Source organism: Drosophila grimshawi, unplaced genomic scaffold, assembly GCF_018153295.1.
Source record: "Drosophila grimshawi isolate 15287-2541.00 unplaced genomic scaffold, ASM1815329v1 contig_848, whole genome shotgun sequence".
Lineage (NCBI taxonomy): Eukaryota > Metazoa > Arthropoda > Insecta > Diptera > Drosophilidae > Drosophila > Drosophila grimshawi.
In genome coordinates, this window is record NW_025063692.1 from 1414802 (window position 1) to 1428905 (window position 14104).

The following is a 14104-nucleotide window of genomic DNA, read 5'->3' on the forward strand; positions in this document are numbered from 1 at the left end:
CGTACCCAGCAACAGCCATGGCAACAGCAACAGCAACAGCAACTGCACCACCTGACCAGGCCACAGCATATATGGCCGGTGTGTTTTTTGTTTTGTTGTTGTTGTATAAATGCACATATCTTCTGCTTTTTGTATTTTTTTGTAGTTCTCAATTTGAATTTGCATGCGAGACGCGCACACGAGAAATTCTATTAGGCAAAACATTTCGCAATTGCGTGCTGATTGTCAGGTTAACTGCAACACTCCCATACCCCAGACCCCTCTCAACCCCCATCCCACAGAGCTCACTCCCATTTCAATTCCAACACTCAAAGGAAAAACCTTGTCAATTCAATGCTTTTTGATTTCTTAACTGAGTTCATTTTGAACTTCAAATAAATGTTAATTGATTTATTAATTAATTAAATATTTGACATTTCTGCTTCTACCTAATTGAGTTGAAGCTTAGCTTGAAACCAATGAAAAAATACATCGATATTTTACTCCAGGTAAAATTAACTGCTTTCATGTTATATTTTACTTTAGTTCTCCCGAAACAGTTTTACAATTATGAGTTTTGGGAATGCAGAAAAGATTGTTTTAAAATAAACATTTTGCTGGATAAAAGTGGAAGTCGATGTATCTTTTTTTTTTGAGTGCACTCGCCTGCATGACCGATAGCCAGAGGCTTGCAACACGCTGCAGGCATCTTCTCAAGTGCCTCAGTTTCTCAGTTCCTCGGGTCTTCAAGCTCGTCTTTAGCTGCTTTGCATGCCCGCGATTATTAGTTACGGCCGCCTGAACGCATTTTTGCGCATCTCCACACACACACACACATACACACACACACACACACACACACACACACAGACACAATAACGACGACCCCCATTCGAGTATCTTTTGTCTTTTTGCTTGGGGGCCCTCTCGAAACAAAACTGTAATAGTCTTAATTAAGTTTAGAATTGAGTCTGCGCGTAATTATGCGAAACGCGCACAAAAGTTCCGACTTTGAGCTCGAATTCGAGTTGGGCCACGTATGTGGGTCTGTGCATATGTACGTGTAAGCAAAGTAGCCGCCGCCGCCACGCCCCCAAACCCGCTAAGCAGCCGCAGCCGCAGCCAAGCCGAGCCACAATTATGCTGTGCACTTGCGCATGCCTCCTCAAACACACACACACACTCACACTCACACACACACACACACACACACAAGCGGAACACTGCAACCGCCCACTTTCCTTTTTAAGCTGCCGCCTGCAGTGAGCTCAGCGTTCATCATGGGTTTCTGGTTAGGTGAGCATAACTAATCTAATCGCTATAAATCTGCAGCCTGCCCCTATCCCTGTCCCTGTCCCTGTCTCCGTCCCTGTCCCTCTCCATGGAACCCTGCTTTTGGCCTCTTGTGGACACACAAGCTTTTATTGATTAAAAATATGCATGTAGTGAACCAACTGATTATCTTCGATGAAGGCTTCATTTCTGTTTGAAACTGCTTAATTTAATTTTCTTGGAGTCATAAATAGAATCTTGCGATAAGTTTGCAATTTATCATTTATATGCCGTTCCATTGATTCTTATTTATTTGTTTTCAAATCATATTAATGACAAATTATTCATTGTTTAAATTTGCATACTTCAAATAAGGCCAATCTCGAACCAGATTTATCGGTTTAATGCAGTGTGGAACCGGTTAATTAACGGTTCGCAGCAAACCACGTGAGTAGTGTGAGCGTTTTGGTTGCCATTGATTGGCATACTCGATTTAATAAGCTGCCTGACCTACGATACCCTCTATCAGCCATGCTGCTGACCATGACAATTTTCGACTGCAGCAGCAACAGCAGCAGCAGCAGCAGTTGTTGTTGTTGTGGTTGCTGTTGTGGTTGTTGTTGTTATAGCTACCCACAACCCACAGTTTTTCAGCCTCATGCGGATGCCAATGTCGAATGCAGGCGGTTAAACACCAGGCAACAGGAACAGGATCACCGACGACTCCAAGTATGCCATTAGTTTAGACTTTGCCACCATGTCCCTCTTGTGCCTCTGCTGAGTGCTGGGCATCGCCCACTTGGCAGCGGTCGCCGAGTTGCCGTCCAGTTTGCCGTTTGCCGTTTGCCAGTCGCCTTTCTCTTTCTCTCGCTGCATGGCCCATTACGCTGTCCATTTGAGTGGTCATTATAGTAAATTTGATTTGGACGCGAGCCTCAAAAGCTGCCCGGGCCACATCATCAATACCAAGTGACACACAGAGGACAGATGGCTAAGAGGGGTTGACGGTAAGGAGTCGGGAGTGGAGTGGAGTGCAGCGGATGGGTGGGGTAGCGAAGAAATATCGAACACGTAGTTAATCAATCCATTGGTGGTCCAAAAACACGACGCGCCAGCAATTACAGTTAACTGGGCCGCACTGTTGTTGCTTCTAGTTGTTGTTGTTGTTGTTGTCGTCAATTGTCGTTTCGTGTTGTTGTTGTTGTTGTTGTTGCTGCTGCTGCTGCTGCTCCTGCTGGTGCTGCGGTTGCAGTTGTTGTCGTACGCATGTTGGCGCGCTTAAAACGCGTGGGCGGCAACATTCACAGTTGGCTACATTGGCCGCAATTAAAACGATCGCGGACCACATTTCGTTGAACGATTTGCAAAGTAATTATGTTGTCATTAGCTGGATACCTAGGCTGATCAGCCAGCCAACCAGTCAGTTAGTCATTCAGTTCATCAGTCAATCAATATTTATATATTTCCATATAAAACCGATTTGATTTCCAAAATGGGAGTCATTTCTCTCAATAACACTATTTGAGCTATTCCAAATGAATATTTAATTTTTAGTTGAAATAAATTTCAAGTTCGTAATAACTAATTTATATTTTGTGGAGTGAAATGGAAAGTTTAATTAATATATGTATGTATGTTAAAAAGTAATTGAATACATTCATCGATGGAAACTATGACACGAACAAAATGCTTTTCATTATTATTTAGTAAGGAGAATTAAGTAGAATTTGCAATTATATAGATTTTTACTTAGATTTCAAATAGGAATTAACACCGGAATATCGGAAGCAAACAAGAAAATTTAACGTCTTGCAATATATCAACAATTGTTTTTGTTGAATGTATATAATCGCCCCTGATGACGCCAGCACGGTGGTAGGTCGCCAGCTCGATTTAAATGTTCGGCGGCTTGAGAGAGACGAGTCGAGACTCGTCCCGGTTGATTGGCATTGTGGCATTTTTTGGCTGCCGTTCATCGAAAAGTTCGCACCTTCACGATTTGCGGCAAGAACACGCACATGCATGCATTTGGCCACGGGGCACACAGGCGATGTCTGCAGCTACAGGTCTTGGTCGATCTTGGTACCGCTCCCATGCCCTATCCCAGTTGCAAGTGAAGAGGGTGCGCAATTGTTGTCTCCGGGCGATTTGGCTGCCGAAGACGACTTAATTGAATGTTGCAGTCGGACAGGCAGCTGCTTATCAGCGCCACGCGCGCAATTAATTCCAGCGATTTGTAACTTAACTGTAAAACTGTAAATTCACTTGCCCCTTGCAGCTGTCTCTCTGTCTCTGTCTCTGGCGCTGTCTCTGTCTCTGTCTGTGTCTCTGTCGGTTGCCTCCTCTTCTTCTGGTGCTCTTGCTGCAGATCGCCTCCAGCACCCCTCTGTCCGCTTGTCCGACTGTCCGACTGTCCGCCTGTCCGCCTGTCAGCTGGCAACAACAAAACGTAAATCAAGAAATTTGCTTATCCCACGCGGCGCGTCGCATCGCTTCCCAAATTCCCATTCCCATTCCCATATCCCCGTGCCCATATCCACATCCACATCCATATCTATGTCCATATCCATATCCATACCTATAGCTGACTGCTCTCAACATTGGAACAGGTGGCGCAGATCGCTGCGTGCGCCTTTTGCATATTAAAAATGTTTGGCCGTCTGTTTTGGGGATCAACGTTGAATGTGGCAACGACTGCAGCCTACAGCTGCATGTTGACTCTCGCCGCTTGCCTGCCGCCTACAGATGTGAGGGTCTGTTGCCATAAAGCACAATGGGTGGTAAATTGAAGCTTTCAACTATGTGAGCTATGTGGCCAAAGTTGTTGTTGTTGTTGTTGCAGCTGTTGTTGTTGCAGTTGTTGTTGTTGCAGTTGTGTTGCTCTCTTTGGATCTCATTTCATTGGCCGCTGTTTTGACAATCTGCGCCAATTTAATTGGAGCGCTGTCATTAAAGGCACGCAATTAAAAATGTTGAGAGAACCAGGAAATATATAAGCATGATAAGCATACATACAAATATCTACTTACTGTATATCTATTACTATCTATGCTGTAAGCCAGTAATACAATCGAACTTGCTAGATGAATATTGCATTGTTCTTTTAATCCTTCAACTCATTCTTATCTCCATAAGCATAGTCGTAAGCAAGCTTTATCGGTTCAACAATAAAGGAGTGATGATTTCAATTTATTGGCATTATAAAGTGCTCACTAAGAGGAGGCTCAACAAGAACCGAAGACACCTTGGTTGCCGAGTCCCATAAATGTTCTTATCAGAGTTGACTCTCTCTTTCTGTCTTAATCTGCCTTTCTTCTTCTTTCACTCTGTCTAAATGAAGTCCACTTCAACCGAAATTACCGATGAGATTTGCACAAAATTGTGCTTTAACCTGGGTCTACAGTTTTAGCAGATGGAGCAAGCTCAGTTCATCTATGGCACAGGTGTTAGGCTCCCAGTGGGGTGGCGGGTATGAGTGAGGGGCTTGCCAGGACAGCAGAAAACACCACTAGGAATTGCATTACCAGACAGTTTATTTCATATCAAGGTAAATATATTTAGTGCTGGGCCATGCTCGAAATACCTCAATAATTAATTGGCAGAGTGTCGAGCACTTTTGCTCCTTTGCTGCTCCATGCTGCAGGATTGTGGGGGTGGTGGCAGGGGAGGCGCTGTTGGGTTTTGAGTCGCGTTTGGTTGCCTTGTAAACACGACCGGCGACATCCGTTTGAGATTTGAATCTTGTGGCTGGCTGATTAGCCCCACTTAGTGGAACGGTATTAGGCCATTTGACGAAATTAAAGGGATTGCGGCCAAAGCACGTCAGACTCGCTCTTTGGCGTGCGGCTCCGGCGACAGCTGCTAAGACGGTGCAAATAAACAAAATGACAACCAAAATATAATCCGAAAGCATGGACATAATGACAAACAGGCGAAACCCGACCCGTAGACGTAGACGGACACGGACAAGTGGAAGGAGAAGTAAATGGAGAAGGAGCAGAAGACGGCGACCAGGACGACGTCCTGCTCGCGAGACAGACAAACAAATGTCGCGCTTTTCTCTACTTTTGTCCTTTTGTATTCGTTTCGTTTCGTTTCGTTTCGTTTCGCCTCATTCCGATTCGGTTTTGTTTTATTTCATTTTGTACGGCCAAAAAGGAAAAGGATTATAAAATACGATAACAACTGCAACGAAGCCTGTGGCCCGTACTGTGACCCCCCTCCCTCTCTCTCTCTACCTCTCTCTTTCTCGCTTTGTATCTCCAACGGCATCGACGGCTTCATTTGGCGTGCAAGAAAACCGTTTGGGAACTCTTGGCCTGGATGCGGGCCCTCTTTAAGAATACCACGCAATCAATGCCCGCCAGCCAAGGGATACTCTCAGCATATTGGCTAGTATGAACTCGAACTAAAGATCATATTTCTAAAATTAAAAGACCAAATTAGTTCAAATATCTTTGAATTAATGCTAAAGAAAAATAGGGGAAAATATTCAAAGACATTGGCTTATTTCCAAGTTCGTTTGATAAGACGCAGCAAAACTAAGCTGCATCAAGTCATGCAACAGATTTGGATTAAATAGTCGTCTATTTAGCAATCGGACAACTGCAGGGTATCCAATAGCATGCCAAGTCAGAATGTATTTCATTTTTGTTTTGTCCTTTGACCGTGGCTCGAACAATCGTGGTTCCACAAAAAAGAGAAAAACCCGATGTTTTGTACTTTAAATGACATTCCGCAGTAAATTTCACATTTATAGCTGACACAGAATAATAAATATCGCGTTGTAATACTTATAAACGGCGTGCAAGGGACGCGGAAACATCGAAATGTAATAGCTACGAGTTGAGCACAACGACAACAACAGTTGAGTGTACACTGTACAGGTAGCTGGTAACGTACAATAAAAAATTATTGTCAAAAAAAGGTACAAGCGGAAAAAGGGCAGACAAGCGCAAATTAGTCGGGGGCAGCAGAGAGTGAGTCATGCAAAGGCCGCACTGGAAACACCTGACTCAAAAACTGGCCTTACACATGTTGATATGTGTTTTGCAGGCATGTAAATTATCCGCTGAACGCAGATTTATTGCCTTTGAAGAACCCATCAGTTGGCCTCCTTTTCGGCACACACACATAAATCAACTGAGAAAATACTCCATGCAAAATCACAATTCATTATATTATTCATGTGAGCAGCTAATAGTCGGCGCAAGTCGGCTGCAAATCAATTTTCAAAACTCGAAACAAGTACAATTTGTACAATATGTAATTAACACGTATTTTATTCATTTCCATTTGGATATCTGCTAATTATTTGATTGTGGTTTCATTGTGGCGGATGCAGGCTTAATAAGTTGTTAAGACTCTGTCTGTTGGCTGCATTCACTGGGCGCAGTGAGGAAGCAACCTGCTGAAAGCATTGCCAATGGCTCGACAACATTGATAAATACGAAAGTAACAACAACAACAACAATGATAAATACGAAAAGAATAACAACAACAACAAGAACAGCAGCAGCAGCAACAGCAAAGTTGTCCAGCATCCCACATATCAGCGGCACTTCATCTTGATTGACATGCGCATTCAGCGCGTTGACATAATGATGGACAGACTTGGAACAGCGAGTGCGCAGGCGCACCGGCAACTTGGATACATGGCAACTTGTGCAGTGGGCAACGTGCAACGTGCAACGTGCAACAACAAAGCGTGACAACATTGCCGCTGGCGATGCGTTTTTCTGATGCTGCAGCAGCAGTGACTGTGATGTGACCGCTGGGATCCGCAACGAGATAGCATTGAGAAAACAAACAAAAACGATACAAACAAATATTGAGGAATGAGGGGGGTGCCAGAAGGACTGCATCGCATGCAAATCACAGCAGCAGCTTTTCATACATATGCGTAATGAGAGGCAAAAAATCTCTAATGAAGTCGAAATCGGTAAGCGAAATCGAAAACGGAATCAGCATCGGCATCGACATAGGCATCGACATAGGCATCGGCATCGACATCGGATGCAGGTATCGATGCCAGTCTCGATGGAGCGCCGCTGATGCGACCTTTAAGATTTCCCCCGCGCCAGAAAATTTTCAATATCAATTTTCATTGTTCGTCTTCGGCTGCGTCTCGGTCTTCGCTGCGTTGAGGTTTGTTGGCGGCGGTGTTGTCGTCACTCAGTCGGGGCACGATCTTGGGATACGATGTGCTATCTGGACATAAATAGACGCCAATTAAATGCTTGATGGCCATGTTGTTCTCTGATCGGCCCACGGAGCAGTCAAGTGTACAAAAAAAAAAAAAAAATAAAAATAAATAATAAAAAAAAACAAAATAAAAAATATTAAAAAAAACTAAACGAAAAGAACCGAAAGAACTTGCAAGCAGTTGAACAACCAAATGCAGGAAATAATTTTACAATAAATTATATGAAATATTTTGCAGAGCAAGACAGACAGTAAAAAGTACCCAAACAAAAATATGACACAGAATGTGGCAGAACCAGTTTGCAGTTACTTTTGCTGCTGCTGTTCGTGATGTTGTTGCTGGTGTTGCTGTTGCTGTTGTTGTCGTTGTTGTTTTTGTTTTTGTTGTTGCAACAAAAGTTTGCGAGACATAACGGCGTCTGGCAGAAATGAGGAGCCTTCAGACGGACCCAGAGGATGAGCCACAAAGATGTCGAAGTCGAAGTCGATGTCGAAGTCGATGTCGCTGGTGTTGGAGTTGGAGCTGGAGTTGACTGCTTGACTGCTTGACTTGGGGTCCCAGATCGATGTGGCAGAAGCCGCATGGAGGCATACTTAGTGGTGGTGCACTGTTCAAGAACTTACTCTAACGCCTACGCCTACGTCCACGCCCACGCCCAAGCCTCCTTAATTTTACCGTTACCATTAGCGCTGCCATTACGGTTACAGTTTCGATTCAGGGCTGGGGAACCACAACTTTAGCAACGGCGACAATATTTACTTGTATACCCTCGCAGTGGGTATTTCGAATCTGTATGAAACTTAGCCAGGGACGAAAATCATACGCTGCAGATAGGATATAGACTTGTATATAGATATGCAAGTCCTGCGCTTATACTAAGTAAATCAGTACGAAAATAACATTTTTCCTATTCACTTCATCCAAGCCCATCTCGTTCAATTGTGGCGACCTTCCATTGTTGCTACATACATCAAATCATGTTAATCACAATTAAGCCATTGACATTAAAAATATAAAAGTGATAAGCAACTTGCAACTTGAACGTCAAAATCATACTTTAGCTATATCGCTTCAAGGGTATTTAATCGACGGCAATCCGAAGAACTAGAAAGTATAGATTCTTCGGTTCGGCCTCTTATTTTTTTTGGTATATTTTTTGCTTATGTATTTGTTGCATTGTTCGGGGTCTACAATGTAAAACCTGTCGAAACTTTTTCATCGACTTGGCGCACAGTCGCTTCGTCATCGTCTGCACCTACGCGTGCCACACACAGCGGATGAACAACTGAGGTCAGTTGCCGCCAATCGGCATTCTTACTGTGGCTGTGGGGATTGTTGTTGCTGTTGCTGTGGTTGCTATTGTAGAAAGCATCTAATTGCAGATCAGATTGGCATTGCCCTGTTGAAAGATATCGCAAAGGTGGGTAAATGAAAAGACAAGTGTTAAAGGTGTATATCAAGTCAATAAAGCAAGTCGCTTCTAGCAACAGACTAAAATTGTGATTTAACTGTGATATGCTCTAATATATATTATAGTGAAATAAATGTCAACAAAGAATAATGCTTCATACAAGAATAAGCAAACTCTGGTCGAAAAGCACAAATAAAAAATAGAGAAACTACTTAAACATTTAATTAATACTGAGACTTTTTTATTTAAATAACTTCCCATGAATCCGAAACTAATCCCAAACACAACTGTAACAATTAAATTTGAAATAAAGAACACAAACAAGTCATTAAACCAACACAATTGTGAAGTGCAGTTGTACAATATATAAATAAGCTAAAAGAATGCATATTTTGTTCTCGGGACAAGCAAACTTGGCCAACTTGCCCATAACGATTAATTACTCCAGAGGAACATACAGTTATATATGTATGTGTACATAATTCAATTTAAATTTAATCCTCAACATCTCGCTTATGCACAGCTAATCGAACAACAACAACATTTTCGCAGGATTATCGATTTGTCTTTTGTCGTATGGTGAACCATTTAAATTGGCCATTGAAAGTTCTTCAGTGCTTTACAAATGAAATGAGCCAAAGCCTCTAAAAATAGAATAGAAGTATTTTGTCGATCTTTTCACTGCTGGTATGGGGCGATTGGCAGCTGTTACGAACGTAGCAGTCGTGGCCGAGTGGTTAAGGCGTCTGACTCGAAATCAGATTCCCTCTGGGAGCGTAGGTTCGAGTCCTACCGGCTGCGAATGATTTCAAATTCTCTTTTTTGTTTGTCTGTAATTCCTATTCAACATTGTTTTATTAATTAAATACATTTAATTATTTTAGTGCTTTTCAGAACTGAAAGAATTGTGAGCTTTATATTCAAGATATCTTCTATATATGTATGATATGACAAATAAATGATAAATAGCTTTTTAAGGAACTAGCTGGGTTGCCCATTTGCTTTGGCAATTACCATTTTTGCTTAACTGTATGAAATGGGAATTAACGAAAATGGAAAATGCTGAAAATTGATGGTGCCTGCAGTGAGTCCTACGATGCAGAGTTCTTTTGGCTGTCAGTCAGTGTGGTCGATGATTACGACCATGATGCTTATAATGATTCTCCTGTCGACGGCTTACGAATGTTCGCCAATCAGAAGCAACAACAACAACAACAACAACCATAAAAGTATGGACATCAACATATGTGCATATATTACAATGGAGCTGACGCTGTTTCCCTTTTTTTTTCGCTAACAACCATATCTGCTTTAATTAGAATTTTTGCTGTGGTCGCCCAGCATTAACCGAGCACATTGCCAATAGTTGCCAATCCCCGCCTCCATCATGCCCCAAACTCCTTTGATTTGCTTTTCCAATTCAATTATTATGAAGGCGGTTTTGGGTCTGGCTTGGAGATGGCGGTGGAGATGCCTCTCTCCAGTCCGTTGGCTGTAAAACAAAAATATGAAAAAAAATGAAAGCCAGCAAGAAAAAAGTAAATGCTCGCGACACTGGCACATGTGAGCAGCATATTGGAAATACCACGAGCATGCCATCCCACTCACACACGCAGGTCTGTCTCACTTGTGCGGAATGCTCTTTTCTTCTTTCTTTTTTTTGCTTTTTTTGTTCGCTGCTCCTGCTGCTGCTGATTGAGACTTCAGTTTTGCAATCTATGGCAAATTGATGAACAACACACACACACACACACAGGCAATCACATGCAAACGCTTCACACACACACACACACACACAGCAGTAATTAACGTGCACGCGGCACATAAGCAAAAGGCAATACTGGTCTACCCCTCCGCAAACCCGAGACGCCGCGATATTCCTGCAACATATATGCATACATATGTACACACTATATGGCCATATATGCGACGCATGCAAATCGCAGCGCGACGCTTGTTTTTTGCACATGGGCGTCCGCCCAATCGTCCAATCGCCCGGCCAGCCTGCAACCCCCCCGCCGCTGCGATTGTGGCTGGTCAGCTTGTCCTTTCTTTGGTTGCGGCTGCTGTTGCTGTTCCAGTTGCTGCTGCGCTGCTGTTGCTGCTGCTGCTGCTGCGTTTTTTTGCACGCTGCATTCGCCCTGCGATTGGTTGCCGGCCATCGATGAGCCGACTCTGTGAATGGGAATGTCAATGAGTTTGTGTGTGTGTGTGTGTGTGTGAATATGGGATTTGCCGAATGCCGTCCACCCAAACGCAAAAAATAAAATAAAAAACTCGACGACGACAAAGGGGCACATTCATTCATCAAGCAGAAGCACGTTCGTGGGCTTTGTGCCCATGCGTTCAACAGCAGCAGCAGCAGCAGCAGCAGCCGCAGCAGCAGCAGCAGCAACAACAACTGCAGTAAGCCCAAGGGTTGGCAACTGCACTTCCTGAAAGCCAGCCACCCCATGCAACGGAACCAGCCCCGGCCAAACGCTGATAGGCTTAAAGGCCCAATCGCGAGAAAGCCAAGCCAAATTAAAAAATTTCTAACAACTTTATGCGGCGCTGCATTGATCAGATTTTGAAGACTTAAAGACCAAAAGCCAGACTAAAGGCCCAGACAAGACAAAACAAAAAATGACCACAAGCAAAACGTTAAAAAAAAGGATTGTAAAATATTATGAAAACATAGGCACGTTCCTGGCTGGAATTTAATTTTGATAAAGGTACGAAATATTGACGATACATCCATAGCATTCACAGCAAATCGGAGTTGGAGCTAGAAGTTGTCTGTGCTTAAAAAAACGAACGATTTGCTCAAATCGAATACATTATGCCCTCACTAAGTAGCTCTGAAATATATGTATATTTTTACTGAAAATCTATTTCTATTCGGGTTTCTTGCTAACAATTTTTGGGTTAGCTAATTACAAATCGATGTAAGTCTTTAAGTGGTAGTTCAGAGTCCGCTGAAAGACTGATAATGCCGACTATTAAGGGTATTAGGTGGCAGTTGCGGCACATGGTGAGCATATTTTTATGCAGCCATCTGCGGGAACAAAGAGTCGCTTTTTTTAACGTTAACCAAATTTGAGCAAGTTTCGAACAGGAGGAGCCACACATAAAGTAAAAGCAAATACGGCAAATACATAGAGAGCCGGAGAACCAGAGAGCCGGAGCCGGAAAGCGGGTACCGCATCCAAAAGCCGTGGCCGAAGCCGATGCCAGCAACGTCCGCATTCGCGTTTTATTTATTTTGTTTTCTATTTTTTTTTCTTTTACATATATATATATATATATATATATACATATATATGTCTGTATTTAAGGAGTGGAAAGTGTGGGAAGGAGAAAAATACTGTAGCTGTAGCTGTTGCTGTTGTATCGGTTGTGTGTGTGTGTGTGTGTGGGTGTGTGTGTGTTAGGGTTAACTCACCCTCTCTAAATATTCGTAAATGTCAGACGACATCACGCTTCAGTGGACACACTGACGATGCCGATGCTGATGCTGATGGCGACCGATGGAGGCGCCTCCCACGCTCGATGGCTGACCAGCAGCCTCCGTTAACCTGCACCTGCTAACCATGGGCCGCCTTCTTCGCCCACCTTATATCTAGCCGCAAAATATTGGCGCAAGGCATTGAAGGGGCAGGATGGAGTGTGGTTACTGGAGGCAGGACATGGCCTGCTGCTCTTTGCTACAGTTTGAATTATTTGAAACAATATCCTTAGAAAAAATGCGATACAATTTCAAACGATGACAAAAAATCACGAGCAAAGAGCGTTTGAGTGCGAGTCCTGAGCCTGAGCCTGGTCCTGTGCCCAGTCCTGGCCGTGATATGGTTACAGCTCCAGTTGCCTCAGGCAGAAACTAGGGCCAGGGCCAGACAGGTGTTTGTCAGCCAGTCAAAAAGCATTGGGGCCGGAGCAAAATACGGAGGAGCAACGTGTGCTCGCTGCTCTTATCACCGAAACTGGCCCCGGCCTGCTTCTGGCCAAGTGTGTGTGAGCCGTAATAACACAGGCAATAACAACAAAGCTTCCACACTAAATGTGTGTGTGTGTGTGTGTGAGTGTGTGTTGTAAAAATGTCATTGACCGCGACAGGCAGCAAAAGCAGCCACCACCAGGTGGGTAACATCAACCGGCTTAAAGAGTACCCAAATACTCCTACTGCCCAATCTCAACAAAATACACATAAAAGAAAATATTATTTTCTAGCCCGAAATTGCGGAAGTTGCCACAGCAATATCGAAATACATACATACATATGTACATGTATGTGGTCAATCAATAGAATTTTATTCAAAATTTAAGTACAAAAGTATTTACGGCTTACAGGATAGTAGGCGAAAGGCTTATTTCGCTCACTTTGAACTCCTTCTACGACAGAAGTGTTTAAGTTTAACGGCAAAGCTTAAAGACTGCAAATGTAATAAATGCAAATGGCAGACTTATGTTACATATTAGATTCTATATTATAACATCCAATTTGAACGAAAAGTGAGCAGGTGCCAAACAGTAAATTGTAAGAAAAACATCAAGATAAATTTGCCAATTTAAATATACTTTTAGTTTTACAAAAATATCACATTTTAAATTGATAATTGTCAGGAGGAAATAAGGCAAAATTTAGAAGAAAACAAATGTTGAAATAATGTGAAACTGGCAGTAAGCAAGCAACATTGGCAAAATGGGAGACCGCATGCAAATATTGTAGTGTTTTCAAAGTCTGGGCAGAAGGTAGATGCCCGTTGTGCAGCACAGCATATCTTAGGCGCAGCACTCGGAGGCGTGCTACATGCTACTTATCAATATGTTGGCTGGCACTTCTTGGAAAGCCGCAGACGTCAAAAGAGTCTCAGCTTCAGCTACGAGAAGTTTGTGCAAGCCGCCTGAAGTGCACTTCTAAATAGCCATTCATTTTTCTTAGACGGCGTCAGATGGCGCAGCCCCGAAAGCGCAAGTTGCACAATCAATTTGCTGCTTGGCAAACAGGCGACAAAACTGACAGCAGAGTGATAAAGAAGGCGAGTGTGTGTGAGAGAGAGAGAGAGAGAGAGAGTGAGGTAGAGAGTGAGATGGAGATAACTGCAGGCGCTGCTTGTGCTCAAGTTTTGGATGCGGCCAACCAATGAAATGGCTCAATCAATTAGGACCTGTCATAATGCGTCTTACAGCACAAACAAAAACAAAAACAGCAAAAACCACAACTTGAAGAACAACAACAGCCGTGAGTATCAGCTTTG

General features: G+C 43.1%; 1 non-coding gene across 1 annotated transcript; it reads left to right on the forward strand.

Moving 5' to 3' along the window:
* The first annotated feature begins 9586 nt into the window (after positions 1-9586).
* On the forward strand, positions 9587-9668 carry Trnas-cga. The gene has a single exon. It is a non-coding gene; the product is annotated as a tRNA-Ser (tRNA).
* The last annotated feature ends 4436 nt before the right edge of the window (positions 9669-14104 follow it).